The sequence below is a fragment of the Phasianus colchicus genome, chromosome 4 (genome assembly GCF_987193195.1).
Source record: "Phasianus colchicus chromosome 4, bPhaCol1.hap1.1, whole genome shotgun sequence".
In the NCBI taxonomy this organism is placed as follows: domain Eukaryota; kingdom Metazoa; phylum Chordata; class Aves; order Galliformes; family Phasianidae; genus Phasianus; species Phasianus colchicus.
In genome coordinates this window covers 13,860,426-13,881,826 of record NC_143439.1, presented here as the reverse complement: position 1 = coordinate 13,881,826, position 21,401 = coordinate 13,860,426, and the positions used below count along the sequence as shown (strand labels likewise).

At 37.1% G+C, this 21,401-nt stretch overlaps 1 long non-coding RNA gene across 1 annotated transcript in view; it reads right to left on the bottom strand.

The window, feature by feature from the left end:
* Nucleotides 1–19,865, bottom strand: part of LOC116226160 (uncharacterized) — a 37,251-nt gene extending 17,386 nt beyond the window's left edge. The window contains exon 1 of the long non-coding RNA XR_004166259.2: nucleotides 19,631–19,865. This is a non-coding gene — a long non-coding RNA (uncharacterized LOC116226160). The remainder of the gene's footprint in view (nucleotides 1–19,630) is intronic.
* Between the last annotated feature and the right edge of the window lie 1,536 nt (nucleotides 19,866–21,401).

Genomic DNA, 21,401 nt, shown 5'->3' with positions numbered 1-21,401 from the left:
CTTGGTACAACTCCTGAAATATAAGTCAGCCACATTTGTCTTTTTAACAGCATCAATATTACACACACATTTTATAACACATGTACAACTTGGACATTGGCAATATTTACACTCTTCCAAACCTTTTAGATAAAAGGTGGAAATCAAACCTCTTCCATGCTCATCTACCTGTTCCACCATCTTACTAAGTCCTCAAGCATTGTACCCTACATGATTTATGCATCAAGTCACTAAGTATAACCTATACACTTAGAAGCCTCTAACCTATGGCAGCTTTGTGAATCCAATTCAGACAGGCTTTTATACATGACAAACATTAATCAGCTTATAAATCTGGATGTAGAAGTTTATCTTATGAAGAACATAGTAATTTAATGCATGTTGTACACTGCAGTTGTAATTTGGGTAGTTCATCACTACCCATCATGCTGTACCAATAAACATGTTTAATTTCACTTAAAGCAATCAAGTGAACACCAAAGCCTTCCTCAGACACCATTTAACCCAGTAAGCCTTAGGCACCCCTGGATAAAGCAGTTTGAGAATAGGGCTAAATCCAAAGATAGCACTTTTAGAAGAGTTCATGTCTGTTCATGTCTCAATGACCAACCAACAAGCATATATTAACAAGTTTGTCATAGGTAATACTTGTAATTCATAGCAAGGCATGCTTCAAAAAAAGGACAGTGTATCTTGTGAAGTATATGTTACTGCTCTATAAATCTAAATGTGCAATACAAATACAGGCTCATTTACTCCTCCATTACTCCCTTTAATTTCCAGTACAATCACTGTAGCAAAACACGAATGCAAGACTGAATGACTTCACTTCAACCCAGGAAAGTCTCTCCTCCACAGCAATCAAACAGGCATCCTTCAGTCTCAGTAGAAGGTATAAGCAATGTTTAGTGCTCTGACCCTCATAGGTCACTTAATCTCATCTGTCCTCAATCAAAAACTACGCATGAGGAAGGTCAAAAAAACTATATATCCCACACAGTCTTAATCTGCAGTTTTTTGAGATTTCAACAGATCCTGTGGATTCAGATCATGAAAGAGAACTACACAGCATCCTTCCTATGCAGTAACAGAATTACTGAGGAAACCCTTATTTTCTTATTACAACAGCAATTTCAGACCATCATTCTCACATAGCAACATAAAACCATTGAAGCAGAACTCTCCATTCTCTGGCAGTAATAAAGAAAAGCACAGTTCACCTTCTGAATCAAAGTACCAATAGTCACTGGGCAGCAGCAGCAGAGAGAAAGCCTTCCTGCAGAGTCCTGAGTCATCGGACTCAACTTCTGCCACATTCTTACATTAGGCATTTGCCTGCTGAGCGCTTATTTGCCAACGCAGTAAGAGGTAAACATGTTAGCCACAGGAAGAAAAACAATAAAACAAACACAAGAACATGGGGAAAAAGTACAAAGTTGTGTAAATCTCAAAGTCAAGAACTAGAAATAGCTCTCACCCCAGCATAATACACGCGAGAGGTTCTGTAATGTGCTCCTTCCAGGGACTCCTCTGAGGATTCAGAAGTGCTTGCTTACAGCCATTACTTCAGGATTTATCTCTATTTTCACATACTGATTGACCTTGCAATTTTTGTTTACTTGTTTGTTGCTTTCTTACAACTAAGTATCAAGCGATAAAACCCTGAATTTATGAATTAGCTATTCAGATCACCAGCTAAATCAAACCACTGCATATCAGCTGAACTCAATTATTCCCTTTTAATCGACCAAAAAAGATCTAACCCCTTTAGAAATTAATATTTCTCTTTCATCTTCCTAGCAAGTCACAGAGTATAAACATCAATCAGTTCCAAAATGCCAATTAAAAATGAAGCTTTCCAGATGTTTTATTATTTCAATATGTGTAGGTGCCTGTAAGAATAACCAGCATTCCTATAAGAAACCACCTCCCCATTTCACTGCTAATGCAGCAGTCAGAACGGACCACCAGAAGATCAGCTTTTCCTAAGTCTGTTAATCAAGTAATATCAAAGCAGGAGTGTTATCAGTGGGAAAATTGAAAGATCACAGAAGAGGAAAAGCCAAGGAATGAGAATAAGTGGATAATTTTTAACTTGGGAGAAGTTTAATAAGAGAGGTACTGCAAAAACCTCTGTCCTGGTTTGTCAAACCTTTCTTCTTGATTTGTAGCCATTGTCTACACCTCTTCAACACTCTCAGGTGTGCCTACATGGTCTATGCAGTCACTCAAGAGCTTTGCTAGCAGAGGCTGTGGGCATGCTGGCATTATCTGACAGCCTACACATTTTAGAGTAAATTATATGTGCAATTATGTAATGGTCTGTTTTATAGCCCGTTATGGAATTTACAATATAGTCCCACAGAGAACCTACAGATGGGAAGAATAACGCACTTTCTTCTGTGAGAGAAATTAATTATACTATCAAACCTCCAAACTTTTGAACAGTGATTTAAAAGACAAGAGGGTGAATCAGAAAGAAGATAAAGAGAATTAACCAATTGCAAAAGTACGGCTGAGCAGTGACTTACTTAAATCATACACATTCAAAACAACCATCTTCAGAGATGAACATTTTCTTTGCTCACTAGCAAATAATAGGCCAGTTAACTATGACAATATCTACTGTTCCTTAAAAGGGAGCTTACAAAATATTCTGACAGCCTACAACTTAATTGAAACTTGTACAGTCAATGAAAAGTAGAGGGAGGAGATAGACACAATACCGAGGATGTAATTTTATTTGGTTTAATACAATCAACGTGAGCCATCATTCAAAACTCAGAAAAAGTCTTCATAAGAGATACTTAAGAACTCCCCCTCTTCCTCCCTTTTTAAAATTAGTACTATTCACAAAGCCACATTCTTATCAGACACTAAAGTATGTTCATTCCTCTCTGGAAAAAAAAAAAAAGATTGCTATCTGCCAATTTGATGGAAAAAGAATAGAATATCAGCTTTATTCCCAGGAGGAGCTCATCTTTATTTAGTGGTTAAATTTATTTGAAAAAGAAGTGAACAAGCACACCCATGGCAAACCACTGGAGAGCGCAGATCCAAGCTCTAAATCCACTGTCAAAGATAGAAGCCTTTCAAATGCATGTGCCCTATATTGTGATATTTACAGAGATTTGCACTCTGTCATTGTGGCTTTTGTGTCAACTTCAGCTTTCATAAGCTCCGTATATTAATTCTGAATGATTATTGAAACAACTCCACCACAATTTAGAGCTTAGCAAGTCTGTTAAATACTTTCCAAATATGCATAACTAATCTATAATTTTATATTCCCTATTTGCGGCCTTGTCGTGAGGACGTGCAACTGCAGCGCAGAGAAATCACGATTCGGATGATCACATCTCCTCCTACATTTCTCCCATTATGTGAAGAATAGAAAACTGTTTCACCTGCAAAGCTGTCATGTAAACTGCAAACGGCTTTGTAAAATCTGTTACTTTTAAAAGCTCAGCTTTTCAAGGTACTTTACCTGCTAAAAAAGAGGTGGTTTTTTTTTGTTTTGTTTTTTAATTTTAAGCAAGTTTCCAGTCTTCTCTGTATGGAAACATACTCAATAACAGCAACTGTGCATTGAAAATAACAAAATTAGTCTTAATTCTTTTTTTTCCCAAAGACCATTTTCAAAGGCTCTTTACCATTTCTCATATAGCAGTTTCAACTCATTACATGCCTAATAAGGAAGGACTAGTCACATCTTTAATCAACTCCTGCACAACCTTCGGTGTTTTTAAAGAGATGTTCAGAGTCAACTCAAGGTCTTCTGTGAAAAAAACATCCATGATGTGACTCCCTAGTGAGCAAGCAGGGACAGGAAGATTTAGACCCAGAGAAGAGAATAACAGATCCACAGACTTCCATGGACTGCACTCATCGCTAATTAATTTAGATCACTTCATAGCTCTGAAGGACTGAAATTAGAGAAAATAATTTGAATGTTACTTCTGAAAAAGAGATGATCGCTGCTTCTACATTACAAGACATCAGAAAACATTAGTTACACATCTAATTGTCACCATGAAGCTATGAAATTAGAATTTTGAGCATTAAGATCTGTTTTGAAGGATTTTTTTTTTTTCAGAGGGAGGAAGATATTAACTCATTTCTTTCACTAAGCAACTACTGACTTTGAGTGTAGTACACAGAATTGCAGGAACATCAAAGAAAATTGAAGTTAGAAAGTAGGAGTTTTGCCAAGAGCTTTGTGCTACAGCATACAGTTTATTTAACATAAACTGATATATCTCCAAATAACATGACAGGTTTCCATATGATACTTTTGCAACATTTCCCCTGGCATACGTGACCCAGTAGATTTTTGCACTATAAATTAGGTTAGATGCTCTGGATCTCTCCAAACCTCTAGATCTGAGGGTTTGGTGGCTGTTCAGTTTGGAGAAGAGGCAGCTGAGAGACCTCATTACTCTGTACAGCTACCTGAAAGGAGGCTGCACAAGGAGGATGTCACTACCTTTTCACAGGTAAGACAAGGAAACAATATCAAGTTGTGCCAGGGAGGTTTTGGTTGGACACTGGGAAGAATTTTTTCACAGAAAGGATGACCAAGCACTGCAGCAGACTGCTCATGGAAGTGGTGAATTCTCCATCCCTGGAAGTGTTTAAGAGTTGAGTGGATATGGCATTAAGGGACACAGTTCAGTTATTGGAACTTGACAGGCCAGGTTGATGGCAGGACTTCAAAATCTTGAAGGTCTTTTCCAACCTAGATGATTCTATGAAATTACAAACTACCGTCCTGACAGAATCAGAGAGGGACACTGGGACATCTCATCCTTTCATCCCTCTTCTCCCAGATGAGCCAGATACAGTGCTTATGCTATAGATACTGTACTGAGTGCTGGCAGCTGCTAAGTCACACATGTGGAATTTGTTACAGGGCAGCCTATGTTTTACAGAGAAAGTCCAGGCAAGGATTTTGTTTAATCTTCCTCCTTCCACAACTTCTAAGCACTATCAGTCTGCCTATGTTATCTCTAATATCTCCTTTGCCTTAGCCCCTAAAAAGCTGTATTTCCATGTTATGTTTTGGCTTTATTAAGGCAGCGATTATAACGAATGAACATATCTTAGCAAGTTTGGGCATGTTTTCCAGTTAATAAGCTGGAAATACATTAAGGCAGAATTCATTATCACATCATTTTTGTGCTTCCTTTCTTTTAGGCTTCTAGTACAGTGTGCCAGTGAATCATGTACTCAGTACCTTGGCCTTAGTGTCATTCTAAGTCATTCTTCCTAATTAAAAATTGCTCAAAGAAGTTATAATAAGAACACTATCTGTAATGTTTTTTTTAAAATGTGTTTGCCAACAACTAAGCTACTTTTGTCTTTCATTGTTGCCCTACAGGCAAAAAAAAAAAGCAGATATTTTGTCTCATCTTAGGTACACAACAGACTAGACACCTAAAGAGAGATGAAAAAGTTTTAACAAAACCCACCAGCAGGTATCTGACCATAAATAACCTTCTTGCATTTCCAGCTGGGTATGCCCAAGATTTTGCCTCTCACATGAAGGAAACCTAGACATTTAGGGTGAAGAAATGCCTTAATCCTCTCAAGATGAAGATTATAGAATAACCTTTTCAGGACAGATAAAGAATATTTCCCTTTTAAAAGCCAATCAGAAGTTTTCTTCTACATATCACATAAGGCTAATCTTTGACTAAGGGACTCAAACTCTCAATTCTCCAGTGCATACCTTTAAACTAAGGACTTCAAACATTATGCCATCAACTAGTGAAAGAAAAAAGCAAATTCTATTGCTCAAAAATGCCCAACAAGGCTAGCTAGACCAGAAAGAATAGCTAAATGGATATAGTAGCTTAGCAATAGGAGAACTCAGACAATGTGTTGATACTGAATGTATTTACTGTATTAAACTGAATACAGACAGGCTGCTTGTATGGATGTCAAATACAGAGTTGTGGAACTCCTTAAATACATTGTTATTAACTGCTTACTGCATCACTGAAATCATTTCCACCTCGTAGTAAAATGGTGGTTAAGTGTTTCTGCTAGTTAGGCCATGGAAGCTTAAGACGCACAGAAGCTGAGTGAGCTTCAAAGCACTCAAGTCAAAAAAAGTGATCAAGATTGAACACATCAGGTTTATGGCATCTAAGTGGAGTGCTTTAAAAATGCAATTATTTCCCAATCAAAATCATCTTCATTTACACCTATTTTAGAAAAAAATGTTTTTGATTAGTCATTTTAACTCCACCCTAAGAAATACCATTGCTTAGTTCTTGAGAGGGCAGCTATTTACAAGATGCAAGGGATTTTGTTTATGTAAGACATACTTAAAATTTGTTTCTGAACATTCAGAACTGCTTTTTACATTCATTTGAAGTATTAAGCGCATCAAAAATATTACACATTTATGTATAAAAGCAAGCCTTAATAGAGAATGATTTCTCTAAAGAGAACTGTAGTAGAAGGCCATACACTCAAAAACAAAAATTACAAGTTGTATATTTATCCACTCCTTTCTGATGGCATTAATAATAGAGTATGGGTAAAGAGAAAGCTTTAATAAAGCACGTAAACAACTTTAAAATATTCAAAGCATATTTCTTCAATGAAAATTGAGTAGCTCTTTGATTCAGATACATGCATGTTCCACTAATCCTGTGAAGATTCTTTCTAAAGACTGTAAAATATATCCTAGAAGGAGGTGAATGATTTCAAAAACTGGTAAGCAATGATTACAGCATAACTTGACAGAAAATCTGAAGTCATCAGCCAGTTAGTTCTACTTATAAAGTAATGTCATGACATATTAGAGTAGGAAGGTTCATCACATTTTCATCACTTGAAGCCTTAATACAGAATCAGTAAGTACCTAGATGGGGAACAACAACAACAAAAAAAAATGCAGTAATTAATGTACTATAGTATGTGTGCATTGATTTTTACTTGGGATATATTTTAGTAGTAATAACGTCTGGCACCTGACTACAAATCAATAGGAGACACTACTCTGCTATTTTAGAAAGAAAATGAGGAAAGCAATCTTTTGTTTAACTGGTATCATTAGAGTTCCACATCCCAGTTTCGCTACTGTTTTGTTTGCTGTTATTTTAAGTAAGATTCTCAATCCAAACTAATTTTACCAAGTGAACACACAGTCTCTATACTATTGTTCTTTTCAGAATTACACTGTCAAATTTAGAGAAGCAAAACACCAACATCAGAGGAAAATGAGATCAAGTCTTCTCCATGCAAATATACTTAAAGATTAATATTCGCCATCATAGTTCAAATACCACAACATTATGCTTTGCTTTCTTTCATTGTTGAATCAATTCTAAGAGAAAACAAGAGATATTAGTTTAAATAGTTTCAGACCAATAGTAGGTCAAGGGAGGTGATTCTGCCCCTCTACTCTGCTCTCATGAGACCCCATCTGCAGTACTGCATCCAGATTTTGGGCCCCCAACAGAAGAAGAACATCAAGCTGTTGGAGTGGGTCCAGAGGAGGGCCACAAAAATGATCAGAGGACCGAAGCACCATCCCTGCAAGGACAGGCTGAGAGAGCTGGGGCTCTTCAGCTTGGAGAAGAGAAGGGGTCTTTATAGCAGCCTTCCAGTACCTGAAGGGGCCTATAGGAAAGCTGGGGAGGGACTTTTTATAAGAGCAGGTAGCAACAGGACAAGGGGAAATGGCTTTAAACTGAAAGAGGGCAGAATTTAGACTAGATATTAGGAAGAAATTCTTCACCATGAAGGTGATGAGACACTGGAACAGGTTGCCCAGAGAGGTTGTGGATGCCCTGTCTCTGGAAGAAGTCAGAGCCAGGCTGGATGGGCTTTGAGCAACCTGGTCTAGTGAGAGGTATGACAGTAGGTGAATAAAAGACTAGCAAAAGACTGGATGAGTTTCCAGAAAAGGTGTAATTGAATACTTGCTGGGATTGAACCTCACAGACAGATAAGCATTATACAGCCATCTACTCATTCTCTTGGCTCCAGTGGGATGGAAAAGAGAAAAAGGAGGGGGGGTGGAAAGAAAAGGTAGAAGTCATGGGTTGTGACAAAAACAGTAGATAGGAAAGAAAAGGGGGAAAGTTGATTAAAAAACACAATAAACAAGTGATGTACAGTGCTGTGGTACATGAGAGAACCAATGCCCAGCCAATCCCCAGTCGGCAGTCCTGCCAGCCAACTCCCCCATTTTTAACTGTTGTGGATAATGCCACATGAAATGGGATATCCCATTGGTCAGTTGGGGTCAGCTGTCCTGATTCTGCCCCTTCCCACCTTACCATGCACCCCTAGCTCATTGTTGGCAGAGCAGCACAAGAAGCTGAAAAGTCCTTGGCGCTGTGTAGAGATTGCTCAGCAACAACTAAAATGTCCAGAACTCAAAGGGCAGAGACAGAGACCGCCTTTTTACAGGGCTTAAATGTGATAGGACAAGGCAAAACAGCTTTAAATTAGAAGGGAGAATATTTAGATTAGGGGGAATTTTTTTCCACTCAGATGATGGTGAAGCACTGGAACAGATTGCCCAGAAAAGTAGTGAATGCCCAGTCCCTGGAAGTGTTGAAGTCCTGAAGCTGAATGGACCTTGGGCAGCCTGATCTGGAGCTTGGTTTAGTAGGTGGCAAGCCTGCCAATGGCAGGTCATTGGAATTAGCTGATCTTCGAGGTCCCATCCAACTCAAGATATTCTACAGTTTTATGAAATCACCTGAAGACCTTTTTCTATGGCAACACCAGGCCTTCTGCTAGACCTTTTTGTTAGTAGTATACAGACAGATAAACATGGCATAGATGACTTAAAATCCATTGTCATTACTGAACAACAATAAACAGAACTAGGCTGATGAAAGTTATGTATTTTCCATGAATTATTGTGTGTAATAAAAATTCAGTATTTTGAGAATTAAAAAATGATTATATGAGATTAAAAAATCTAAAAATTAACACAAAAGCCTTCAACAGAAAATACATATGCATGTAAATATTGTTGCTAATACACAAAATAAAAGCATTGTTCTAGCTGGTTTTCTTACATACCAAACGATTTGTGCTTAAACCTAATAGGACTGCAGGCCTGATTTCTCTCAGGATGTACTACAGACAACTCCTGGAGAGAAAAAAATTCTCTTGCAACCAGACTTTACATTTTTTTTCCTATAACACTGCCGATTTCAGCAATATTGAGCACTGTTTCCACAGAAAAGAGCAATTTAGATGTTTTACTGTATAACAACTCAATTAAGTACAAGAAGATAAACATAAGTATGTTAAATCAGAGAAATAATCCTAGGAAATACTCAAAGTGAAATCCTAATTTAATAGTGAAGATTGAAAGCTTTCAGCAACTTTCAGCACTTGACTTGCTATTTTTAAGCAGGAAAATATGTGATTGAGTACAGCACCATTTGCTTTTTTTAAAATTGATTGCTCTGTCTTTTCCCTGGTAATAAATATACTATCCTAACTCATTTACATAAAATTCTGGAACCAAGACAGCATATAAAGCTCAGATGCAGAGCAGCAAATCTGTGTTTGAATGACCTTTATGTCTAATGTGCCCACAAAAACCTACTAACAAATGAAAGCTTTTTCAGGGCTGTCAGGTTTCACTGACAAGTTTAGAAAGGATAAATCAAGACACAGCAGAAAGAAGTGGTATATTGATAGGAAGATATGAAACAAAAAGAGCACTCTTTGGAAGACAGGTTAGGTAGAATAACCAGAATCCAGCTCTACGCCAGCTCTGATCTGCTTGGTTTTATTCAAGTAGCTGAGATGCTAATCATTTACATTTCAAAGAAAAATTGAAACTTGCTGATCTTCCACAGAGTGTGGGTGAGACCGCCTAATTCTGCATGACCTGTATCCATGGAAGCAGAGGAAGCACCTTCAAAGCCCACCCACTTCAGCAGCATTTGTGCAACTTGAGCATTGTCTTTCTCACTGGAAGCAATCACATTTATCAACATAAAATGAACTGAAACATAACAGAAAACTGCTTCAATACCTCAAGGTCATTGTACACCACTTTCTAGCAATATCAATACATCTAAGGGAACTGAGTCTTGTAAGAGTTATACAAACAACGGCAGGTTGTTCAGCTGCATACAAAGAAATGTAGAGGAAAGTGAAGTGATTCAGCTAGCATATATCTTTAATTCACTGATTTTCTGCAAGGAGTATTAATGGAAGCAAACCAACAAACTCTTGAGGTTTGTCTATTCTTTTCAATTTAGATCCATCTAAAGCAGATATCAGCATACCCTCTAACTTCACTTACCAACGAATTTCACAGAGGAAAAACTGAGTGCCCAACTCCCAAGTTTAACCAAGTTTTTCTCATCACCTCTGACTTTAAGCATTACTTAAGGAAAAAAGAAAACAGCTTGTCATATGGGCCCACACTGTCTTTTAGTTTTTCCTTCTACACCTGTAAAAACTGAATTCAGTCATGCTTTTTGTTGATCTTTAAATTATCCAGCTTAGCACACATTTAAGAAAAAGGTTTGCTTTGGTTTGGCTTCCTGGTAGGTTTTTTTTTCCCCATTGCTTACTGCACTGAAGCAGATATATGAAATTAGATATCAGATGCTTTATAGGAGCAAGCAACTACGTCTGAGCCACTCTCTCATGCTACCTCTACATGGTGATAAAGGAGGACGCTCTTGTTTTCTTTTGCTCTAAACATAGAAAATTGAGATCCACATATATAGCCAGATAACTTCCCTTATACACTTACAAATTACATATAAATTGATATAAACAGATAAATAGACAGAAGAGCACAACCTGTACTTTATCCTTAGCAACTTAATAGCTTCCAGAGAGTGGCTATGAGCTTTTTCCTGCCATTGACAGCATAAGACCAGATGCCTGAAACTTCAGAGTCCTATTAAAGTAAATTGGGCACAACAGATGTACCTCTCCACTGCAATTTTAAGTTACAGTCCTAAAATAGAGAGCAAGTGGGGTGCCTTTTCTTCCCCAGTTCAAGAAGCCTGAGCCAAAAATAGCTTTAGTGGATTCCAAGACCACTCAGTAGATTAAGCAATTATTTGCATTTATCCTATCTGCCTTTCTCCAAGTTCACTGTCTCTACAAGCTCTGTCTGAAGAAACTTCTTTAAAATTATTTTTTATTTAAACAGTCAAAGTTTCTTTTTGCTGTTGTCACTTGTTTTTGTGTTTTTGTTTTTTTTTTGTTTTTTTTTGTTTTTTTTAAAGGGGAATTCCTAAACACTGTTTTGACCCTGTTGAAGCAAAAGATAGAACATTTCTTTCCTCTCCTTTACAACACCTTTTCTTTCACAAGAGTATCCTTTTTGGTTCCCAAAGTACCATTCATATTCTGAAAATGACCTTTTCTTTCAACAGGTCTATGGGCTCTACTACTTTCAGAAACCAACATATTCTTCCTGACTCAGTAGGAACTATTTTAATATTCTCTTCAGACTCTCTTCATTGCCATATTAATAAACGCATTCAGGTTTACAGTGAAGAGAGATTTTACCAGACAAATGGCACCAAGGTTACAAGCTCAAGCCTGTGACCTTCCGAAAGCTTGTTTTTCAGAGCTGCCTGATGGGGTGAACAGTGCACTGATGTTATTCATTGAAACAGGAACTCCAAATATTATCCTCTTCTAAACAATGTCATTTTACCTTGACAACATATCATCACTGGCTTTCTTCTGCTCATCTCCTAGGTCAGGAAGGGAAGGTGAACAATTTATCATTCATGAATCCCCAATTTTAATGCAGATATTAACTGATATTCAATTTCCATTGAAAATATATTTTGAATATTATATCCACCTACATATGCAGCAGTATTAAGGCTCAAAGGCTAAATATATCTGTCAGATATCAGATCTGAACTGGGATGTAGGTATAGCATTTTCAGCTACAGTATGAAGCATTTGTGAATTATACTTAGCAAATTCTTTTTTTTTTTTTTTTTTACCCCTAAAGCCTTTAAGCCATTTAACCATTAGAAAGTAAACACTTTAACAGGATTTCCAGTTTTGTGATTCATTTGACTACAACTTGCAAGAATTTATTTAAATAAAAAAACGTTAGGTCACGCAGGTTCAGTTACTCTGAATACTGAAAACCTGTAATGATTTGCACACTTTCTTTTCAGAAGGATTTACAATTTGGATTATAACCTAGCTATACAAAAAGGTGTCATTCCATGTGCTAATCTCCTTCTTTGGTTCACAGATTTCATTTCCAAGATAATTTGTGTATGTCAGAAAGGGCCTGCTGTCATTTTTTCAAACACTGAGAAAGCTGATGCTACCACTTCAGATGTATACACGTTCCTTGTTTGGGTACTGCTGCCATCCAAACATAGAAGTTGCCTAGTAAAGCTTCAGGTATTACAGTTTTCTGCCTGAAAAGCAGACATATTCAGCCCTTACAACTTATATCCTGTAAGGGCACCTTTGATTTGCCAGGAAAGATTCAGAAATTTAGTTTGCTTCAGCAAAGAGAATTACAGGGTACATCCCCAAGCAAATTAATAGCACACCAAGACTAGGAAAATAAGTTCAGTGTCTTTGGATCTGAATAGGATACTCACAGTTGGCCTAGATTCTTCAGTTAACACTTTCTTTGAAGGCATACTTCTAATTAACCATGGTAGGAAAAAGTGGACATGCCAGATTTGGGAAGTGAGCCTTGTGTTCCTTTACCCACTGCATGTTACAGAAAAGAATCAAGTGTGGCTTTAAAACATTCTTTTTAGAGAACTCCTCTCCAGACCACTAAAGGAAGTGGAAATTGGGATACAGAGTGGATTCTCCATCTACATATGTGAAGTTATATCTCCATCTACATAAGTGACCCAGCTCTCCATAGTCCTCCACTAAATCCACCAAATATCACTAAGTAAAGTTGCCAAGTTTATCCTACAACAAAGGGGACCACAAAATAACAGAATTCATTTACTTTGACTTTCTCTAGAAAAGTGAAGATTTTTACAATATAGCCCCACATAATTTAGATCTGCGTTTGTATAACTCCTTGTAGACAGCTGTGTTTTCTATTATTCTATTACTCAGGTGACTACAAACATTCTAAAAGATGCTCTACAATACAATTTACCTATGCTAATAGTATATTTCTCAAAAAAAAAAAGAATTTTTTTCTTACATTTATAGTGTTAGTAATCTTTCGTTGTAGACTTTTAAAATAACTAGCTACTTCCTAACAATATCTAGTTCATACTTTTTATAGGGGTACCAGTTGAGTTATTTCTTCAAAGCAGTGAAATTTAGTAGAGTTCTGTTGACACATTCTTCTAAAACTTCTTCTATCAGTATGTATTGCCCCTACATATGTATTGCCTTAAACCTGATGAAATTAGGCAGTGTCTCTCCTTGTAGTAATGTAGCTGACACTGAGCAATGGGAATACATTCTATCTCAGACATTCCAACAATGCAGAGAGACTCTAAAGTTCAAGAGGTACAAAAAGCATTTATACTCTGATGTTCCCCAAGCAAACAGGGCTGGGCAGCTCCACTTAAGATCTGAACCTTCCCCATCCAAAGAGCATGTGCTTTAAGTCAATCATTTTAAGACAATCTGGTAATAAAACACTTCTCTATCAAAGAAGGTCATTCAAAATGGCACTATTTAGAACCTTAAGTCTAAGAACAACGGTTTGTAAAACAATCCTTCAACTTTAAAATGAAATTTAAAGTATTTAGTATCATTCTAAGCAAGCAATTCTTGCCAACTGGCTCTCAGATCAGAATGCTGTGCAGTACACTTGACAGAAAAACTTGCGTAGCAACAAGAAGCCAGCCCAAGATTTAGCACTGGAAGCAATTCAAACACTGCCAAAAAGAACTGCACGTTTTCACAGAGCTTTTAGGATTCTCATTCATGCATACCTAGAATCTCACAATTAAGGTCAGGCACCCTACTGTTTCATGTGCTCCTCATATTTAGATTTGAGATGTACTTAGGCTATCTTTAACAAGAAAAAAAAAAGTATTTTTTAAAAGTAGAAAGATAGCTAAAAGTAAAGGAAGGAATCACACCCAAGAGCTCAAGGACAATAAGAGTAGTATGGCTATCATGCTTCTACAAAGCTCCACTAACCTGAGCAATTGGGATGCTTTTACATATCCAAGTAACTATTCCATGCATAATTCAAAGGCTAGCTGCACTGCACTTACTCCACTTCCCTTTCCCCACTTGGCCTTCTCCTCCCCCAGATGTGAACTAAAAATACAGGCTAATCATATTGTTTTGAAACCAGTTGGATTACCACAATTAGTCATTCAGATATATATTGTTTTGCAGTGCCTGTATTAGGCAAATGCAATGATCCAGCTTTGAAGTATTCATATGAATGCAAATGTCTTAGCCGAAACATACTATAAATTGAAAAGTAAAATATAAACATTATTTCAGTGATTACAAAAACACAACACAAAGGTGAGGCATTAAACATGAGAAACAGAGCCGGAAACCAAATTAACTAAAGGGGTTAACTACACCCCTGGAATGAAACTGTATTCATCGTCGCAAACGCAAAGCAGACTCTGACAAGTCTAATTAATGAATAGAATTCTTGTGTCTTCTACAATAGACCTTTAAACTGCTCCTGCTCAGCAGGCTTAAAATGATTTCACTGGGGGGGTACAGGGGCTATTGAGCTGGAATAGCAGCTGTTACACTCAGCTTGTCTCACATCATACCAGAATCCCAGTGACTTTTGTACTGCATCACAGTACCCATATGTTAGCACCCCTCTCATCTTTGAAAGTGAATTTAATCATAATATTCAAATGAAAATCCATTAAACAGTTCACATCTCTATGCATGCCATCTACAAAACTTTCACATACTAACATGGGTTTCAGGGTCTACTCTTCCCTCCCTGATCTTGCCCATGCACATGTCAATGAAGAAAAGCATTTGCATGTTCACAAATCCCCATAACTATAAAATTGAGGTCCATAAGGAAGAGTTTCATACTTAAGTTTCCATATGCCTATCAAAAATTTTCTGAACCCTGCAAAGACTGCTAAAGTGAGACATGCTCAAGTTTATTAAAGCATCTGTGTGTTCCAGCATGGAGTTCAGGAATCTTGAATGCAACATTATTCAGCCAATTTAACAAGATTAGCTAGCCTGCATTTTCCACTTTCTGTCATTTCTTCTTCTATAACAAGCTAGCTTGTAGCTAAGGAAAGCCAAGCTCTTTTAAAGCTTTATTCTTTCACGGCCAGTAAAGTACAGCATTTACAATTGGGAGCTATCACGTCAGAAACACAATAGTTTCTCACGGGTCATTCAAAGTGTGCTACACAAACCAAAAACAGGAAAATAAAAAGGAGACCAGAAAGAAAGGAGACTAATTAATAGTTCTAAATTTTAGTTAAACTCTGTTCAACCTTCTGCTTCTCAGATCCAGCTAGACAGCTAATAAGCCTTGTGGAATTCTGGCTCTTAATTAACACACAATTATTTCTCCAGAAGGATTAGAAGTTTCACCAAATGTTCAAGAAGTCAGCTTCCACAGCTCAAATTAGATTACTGCCTACGTTTGGGAGCAAAGGTTACTGCTCCATATTCTATTTGTAACAGGCTTGTTAAAAAAAAAAAAAAGTGATCACATCTTTAAAGCAGATAAAGGATGCCCACATTTTCACTGCACAAGGCTTCTCTGTGCAAGCACCTAAATTCCCAAGCAGTAATTCAGTCATTTGACAAGAGCAATAAACGTATACCTGGAATGCTTACATTAAACTGTTTTAAAGCAAGAGAACACGATGAGCAACCACTTTTCTTAAGGCTAATCCAACATCTTTACATGCCAAGGGTTGTGACTCCGTTCCCAAGCAAGGAGCTAAGCAAAGGAACACCAGCTGCACCAGCAGCTAACACCACCGACTTCATGTGAATGATGAATCGTAATGTTTCTTACGAGCCTTATAAATGGTCTTACTGCTTTGTTGGTGATTAGCCATTCCTTGGCTTTTGGCTAAATGCATACAGGGTGATTTAAAGTGCTGTGTCAGTTTTGTGAGCCTTTCATTCAGAAGAAGGCACAAGTTTTATATCACAACACTGAAGCACTTGCCTGTACTGCAACAGTCAATACTTACTATTTTTTCTTACTTTTGGATTACATTTGTCTTCTCTATTCTGCATTCCCTCTTCTTTAATGTTTCTATGTAATTTATTCCTGCACACCAGCTGCCCAAAAGCAGGCCTTATCCAATCTACTTTCAACGCTGCCTGACTTCATTACACCTTGTGCATTTGGTGGGACATTCTGCCTTTACCTTGCAACTTTTTGGTAACTGGATGTGCACATGCACAATCATTATTGCTCACATAGACAACATGTAACAGTTTTACAGAACTATCTGTGCTATTAGTGTTACAAAATACTCAGATATAGGTTTCAGTTAGACAATTTTAACATGCAGCAATCTCGGTTCAAGGCAATGCAGCATTAATTATATACTGCTTATCACACTTAATTCACAGGTGTCAGGTTGCTTTAATTCTTTGTCATTTCCCATATCTGTAAGTTTTTCCAAACAGCTCACACTGAAAAGTCTTCAGTACACATTTTGTAAGCTGTTAGGTAATGAGTAAAAATGTTTGAGATAATAAAAATTTCTGAAGTACTAAGACATGCCTTATTTGTTTGCCTGCCCATTTTTCCTCTACAGCATAGGTATGGCATTCAGGTAACTTTGAAGTCCTGAACCTTGCTAAGTTTGCCTAGAAAAAAAACCCAGATCCACCCTGAGCTCTCTCCGCACATATACACAGCTTTTAGACATATGGTTTGATTTTTAGGTAAAGAGCAAACAGGAATTGGACTCAGTGATCCTTGTGTGCCTCTTCCAACAAGAGATATTCTGTCATTCAGAGATGAGAATGCTCTCTGAAAGATGTAGCATACATTGACCAACTATTTACCAGTAACATTCTGAGGGCCCCAACAAGTACTGTAATCACAGATGCTTACTTTTGAGGACTGTCATCAACTTGCATTTCTGACTAGCACCATATTTTTTCACATCCTTGTCTCCTGCTGGTTGGCCAGACTCATAAGACCACAAGTTGGAACTAAATGATTTTAAAAAGGTCCTTTTCAGCCTAAATGATTCTATAATCAAAGGAAAAGGTTCCATTCATGTAATATAACAAATCTACATGCATGTATTCATAACAAGATTTCTAGATGTATCCTTTCCAAAAGATAATGCCAGAAAAAGGTTGTTTCCATGCACAGGAAAGTCAAATATAAAACACCCCTTTATGTGAAAGGGCTTTAGATAAGGAGAAACTCTCGCAGTATACATGAAAATTATCACATTCAGTGGTTCCAAAGTTTAATGGAAACATTAAAACAAAACTGTGCATAATAGATAACCTCTGTCTAGGCCCACATTTAAGTATTTCAGTTGTGGAAGCTCTATTAGAACTCCAGAGGAATAAACAGATAGCTAAAACATTGCTTACTTTGAAAATTGACATTCAAGTAGCTAAGTTATGTACATAAAACAACCTTGTAAAACAAGGACTTGCTCCAAGCAAAGCCCAATATATTTACTCCACTAAGCATCTACACAAAAATAATTGCCTATGAAAAACAAAAGTACACATACAACCAGTACATCATCTAAATCTGCCATAAAACACAGTGTAGGTGATATCTACAAAGCTCATCCCTCGCTCCCTTTTCCTTCTTTCTCCTAAGACATCTAGCTACTGAGGCAGAGCCTGCTGGCCTGTATTCCAGCCATTATGAGTATACTTTCAACCTGCTGTGAACTCATAAAATCATAGTTTGGGAGCCCCAGTCTCCTGGAAAGGCATCCAACCAGGTTTTCTAGCCGTTCAGTGCCTGGAGGGGCTGTGCAGTACTGTAAAGGCTTCTCTACTGAAAGAGTCAGCCCAGCTCCTGAGCCACAAATGCAAGACAGATGCATGGGTCACCCTTGGAAAAGCTTATCCAACATCTCCCTAGAGTGCCCTGCCTCTCTACCAACCAACCATAGAAACCACACTAACATGAAACACTATTCCATCTTCTCAGATGATGCCTACCAAAACAAAGTCTTCTCAGCTATCTTATCAAGAATGGCTCTCAGAAGCTCTTTAAATCCTAGCTGTGTTTCATGCATGTTGACCAACAAATAATTGCTTAGTACTTTCCAGTTGCATATATCCCATTTTCAGAGTATCATACCTGGCTATGGGCACACAAACAAGCGTAGGGGTACACATAACAACTGAATTTGGTTTATCAGGAACATGGACATGGTAGCTTTGGCCGTCATATAGAACAGGAATAACTACTGTGAACAGATCGCTGCTCCAGATATACTTTTTTAAAAATATATTTGCAGGCAAAGCAAGTCCAACTTCCGGTTCTTTATTTTCAAGCATTGACTATTACCTTAATTTAATTATATATGCTGTTAATAAAAACTTATTAAATGTTTACAGTACTTTATGGGTGCCTTCCTATTAACACTTCTTAGTCTTTCCATAGGTATGATTTATAGCCTTATTCTGCAACTACCCATCTGAGGTATTTTGAATTCACTAAGACAATCTGCATGAGCAAATGTTACTCATGTACATTAGTGGTTTTCAAGTCAGGTAATTAGCTTACAGATGTTTGCAAGCTTTCCTTATTTTTTTTATAGCATGGTCAAACACATTACTAATATCCAGTACTGAGCCTAATAAGAATTTCATTACCTTCTGGGGTTAATAATGAACACAGCAGGGACAAAAATCAGTATCACTGTATTAGCTATCATTAAATAGGGTATCTAAGCTCTAAACATCAGCATCATAGTGAGCAAAAAACTAAGTGTATACAGAAAGAAAAAATTGTTTGCCTACTAATCTCATTCAAATTCTAACTTCAACATTAAGCCCCAGATTTTAAAATTAGTAACACATAAATGTACAGTGCATGGTGAATTAAACTGAATGCTAGTTTCATTTAAGTGCAAAAACTTACTGAGAATCATAAAAACCAGAAGTACATTTAATTGCATCCAAAATTTCAAACAAGTATTTTGGATTTTTTTTTCCCCATTAATGAAAAAAAAAAAAAAAAAAAAAAAAGAAGTCTAAATACACTGATTTTAAATATGGACTCTCTGGCCAAGTTCACCATAAAAATTAATATTTCAAATTAGAAACAGAATCCATACTACATGTTATGTTAGCAAAATTAAATCTTACTGCACTCCTTTATTCACAGTATACATCCATATCCATGTAACTAAAATACTTATCAAACCCAAGACACATAATATGTCTAGTTTAACACAAGTTGATGGTAGAGAGTTTAGAGTGGGCTTCCAGCTAGCTAACCTTGGTTTAACAAGTAGGCTTGTTATAGTCTACCAAGCTGCCAGAGACAAACCTGAACCACTAGACCTACAAATGGTAAATTCTGGAAGAACCAAGTTCTGGGAGAAAAAAAAAAGAAAAAAAAAAAATCAGAAGATGCCTTTTTAATTAGAACAGAGTCACATGGAAACAAACAAAGAGGACATACAAGTGAGTGAAAAAGACAAAGAGATGAAAGAAAAGCGTTTGCTGTACTCACCTCCCCATGTAGAGTCAGGACATAGATGAGAACATGAACCCTCAGAATGCACAGAATAGATAACACAGACAATACTTATGTTTCTATATTGCTCCTCCATTAAAATGTAGCAGTAGAAAGAGAGACATTTCCAATCAGTCTCAAAACACACAGTTCTAGTTTGAGAAAGTTTACATACAGCTGACCCTTGCCTTAGGAAGGCCCATTACTGCTACAATAGACTCTACTCCTAGTAACCCACAGCTATCCCAGTTTTAAAATAGTCCTGCTGTTCCTAATGTGAACCATATACCAATGTCACAATTAGTTACAGCTGGCATTAATTAGCAGTTTGAGATACAAGATAGCCTGAGTGCTTGGAAAGCAGCCTACTGAGGTAGACTCTTCAGAAGAAACTAAAGTCAGAGAGTAAAGTGTTATACTGAGCTTTTACTTGTTGATTTGTAATCTACTTTTTGGAGGTTAGCTCAACAGGTAAAATAAAGCACTAAGATAAACTTTCTAGGATTAGATACCATCCTTGAATACTAAATATTTTTTTAAATGCACAAGTAAAATGAAATAGTTTTTAGTATCACAATTCATCTTCCCACATAAATGAGAACAAAATTACTTTTAAACAGCTCACAAGCAAATTTTTTCCTCCTTCAGAAGCAAATGGGGCTGAAGGCTTTTTGAACTACTAAAAGGATTGATAGCGAACACCTGCAAGCATCTGTAGCCACATGCATTTCCCATTTACATTTTTACTTTATCCTTCCAAGTAGAACCTCCTTTTTGCTGGAATGCCTACAGGGAATCATCATGGTGAAGTTTATTCAGGGGGACGGTGGGTCCTGAGGTGAACAGCGTCTTCCAGGTCTTGCATCATCATCATCACCCTCTGCTGCACTGCTCATGGTGTAACCCTGCCAACTAACCTTTCTTTGCCTGTTTCCAACCAGCACAAGCATCACGTGGAAATGCAGTTTTCACTATTCAAGGGACTGAATTCCACACTGTACCCCAGAGGGGTTGGCTCACCTGACTGACCCAGCACAATTCCCTCTCTAGAGTCAAGCTGCACTTTGGGTAAGTGTAGTCAAATCTAGGAGATCATCACTTTATTTCTGTACATCCCCTCAATTAATCTGTTCATAGACCATCAGCAATAATTTTCCAGGAATTACCAATTAAGTCATACAGTTAAAATTGTTGTCCTAAAACCTCCTATTTTCAACAGAGAACTCTGACAGGAATTTTGTCATTACAGAGCATTTACCCTTCAGCACCATTACAGTCAGAATAAGGATTATGGTTTTCCTTGGTCATTCACAGGACTCTAAATGTCACTGTAGGATTACAACTTCATATTCTGCTTATTTGCTAAAACCTCCCCTTCAAATTTTCTGTGATTTTTATGAACATACATTTCCTTATTTTCTAATGATATTTTCTGCAATTGCTCCTTTTTTCTCTTATTACCGCTGAAACTATTTACTCTTCAAACTATTTACTCTTCCTCTTTCTTTTTTGCAAAAACCTTAAATTCCTTCTCTTCCCAAAATGTTTAAGGGCTTTTACTTCTGGCTTTTATCAGATAGGCTAAACTTCATGTTTTCTTTTTCCTTTATCCTAATCAAACTTCTGGTCCACACATAAATGATATCCTATTACCTCTGTGGCAGCCTTTGCTTTTGGCTAATCTACTCATTATCCTATACACTTTGTACTAAATGAAGCTATCTTTAAAGATGAGCAACTTTACTCTTCCAGCACTTAATCAGTGAAT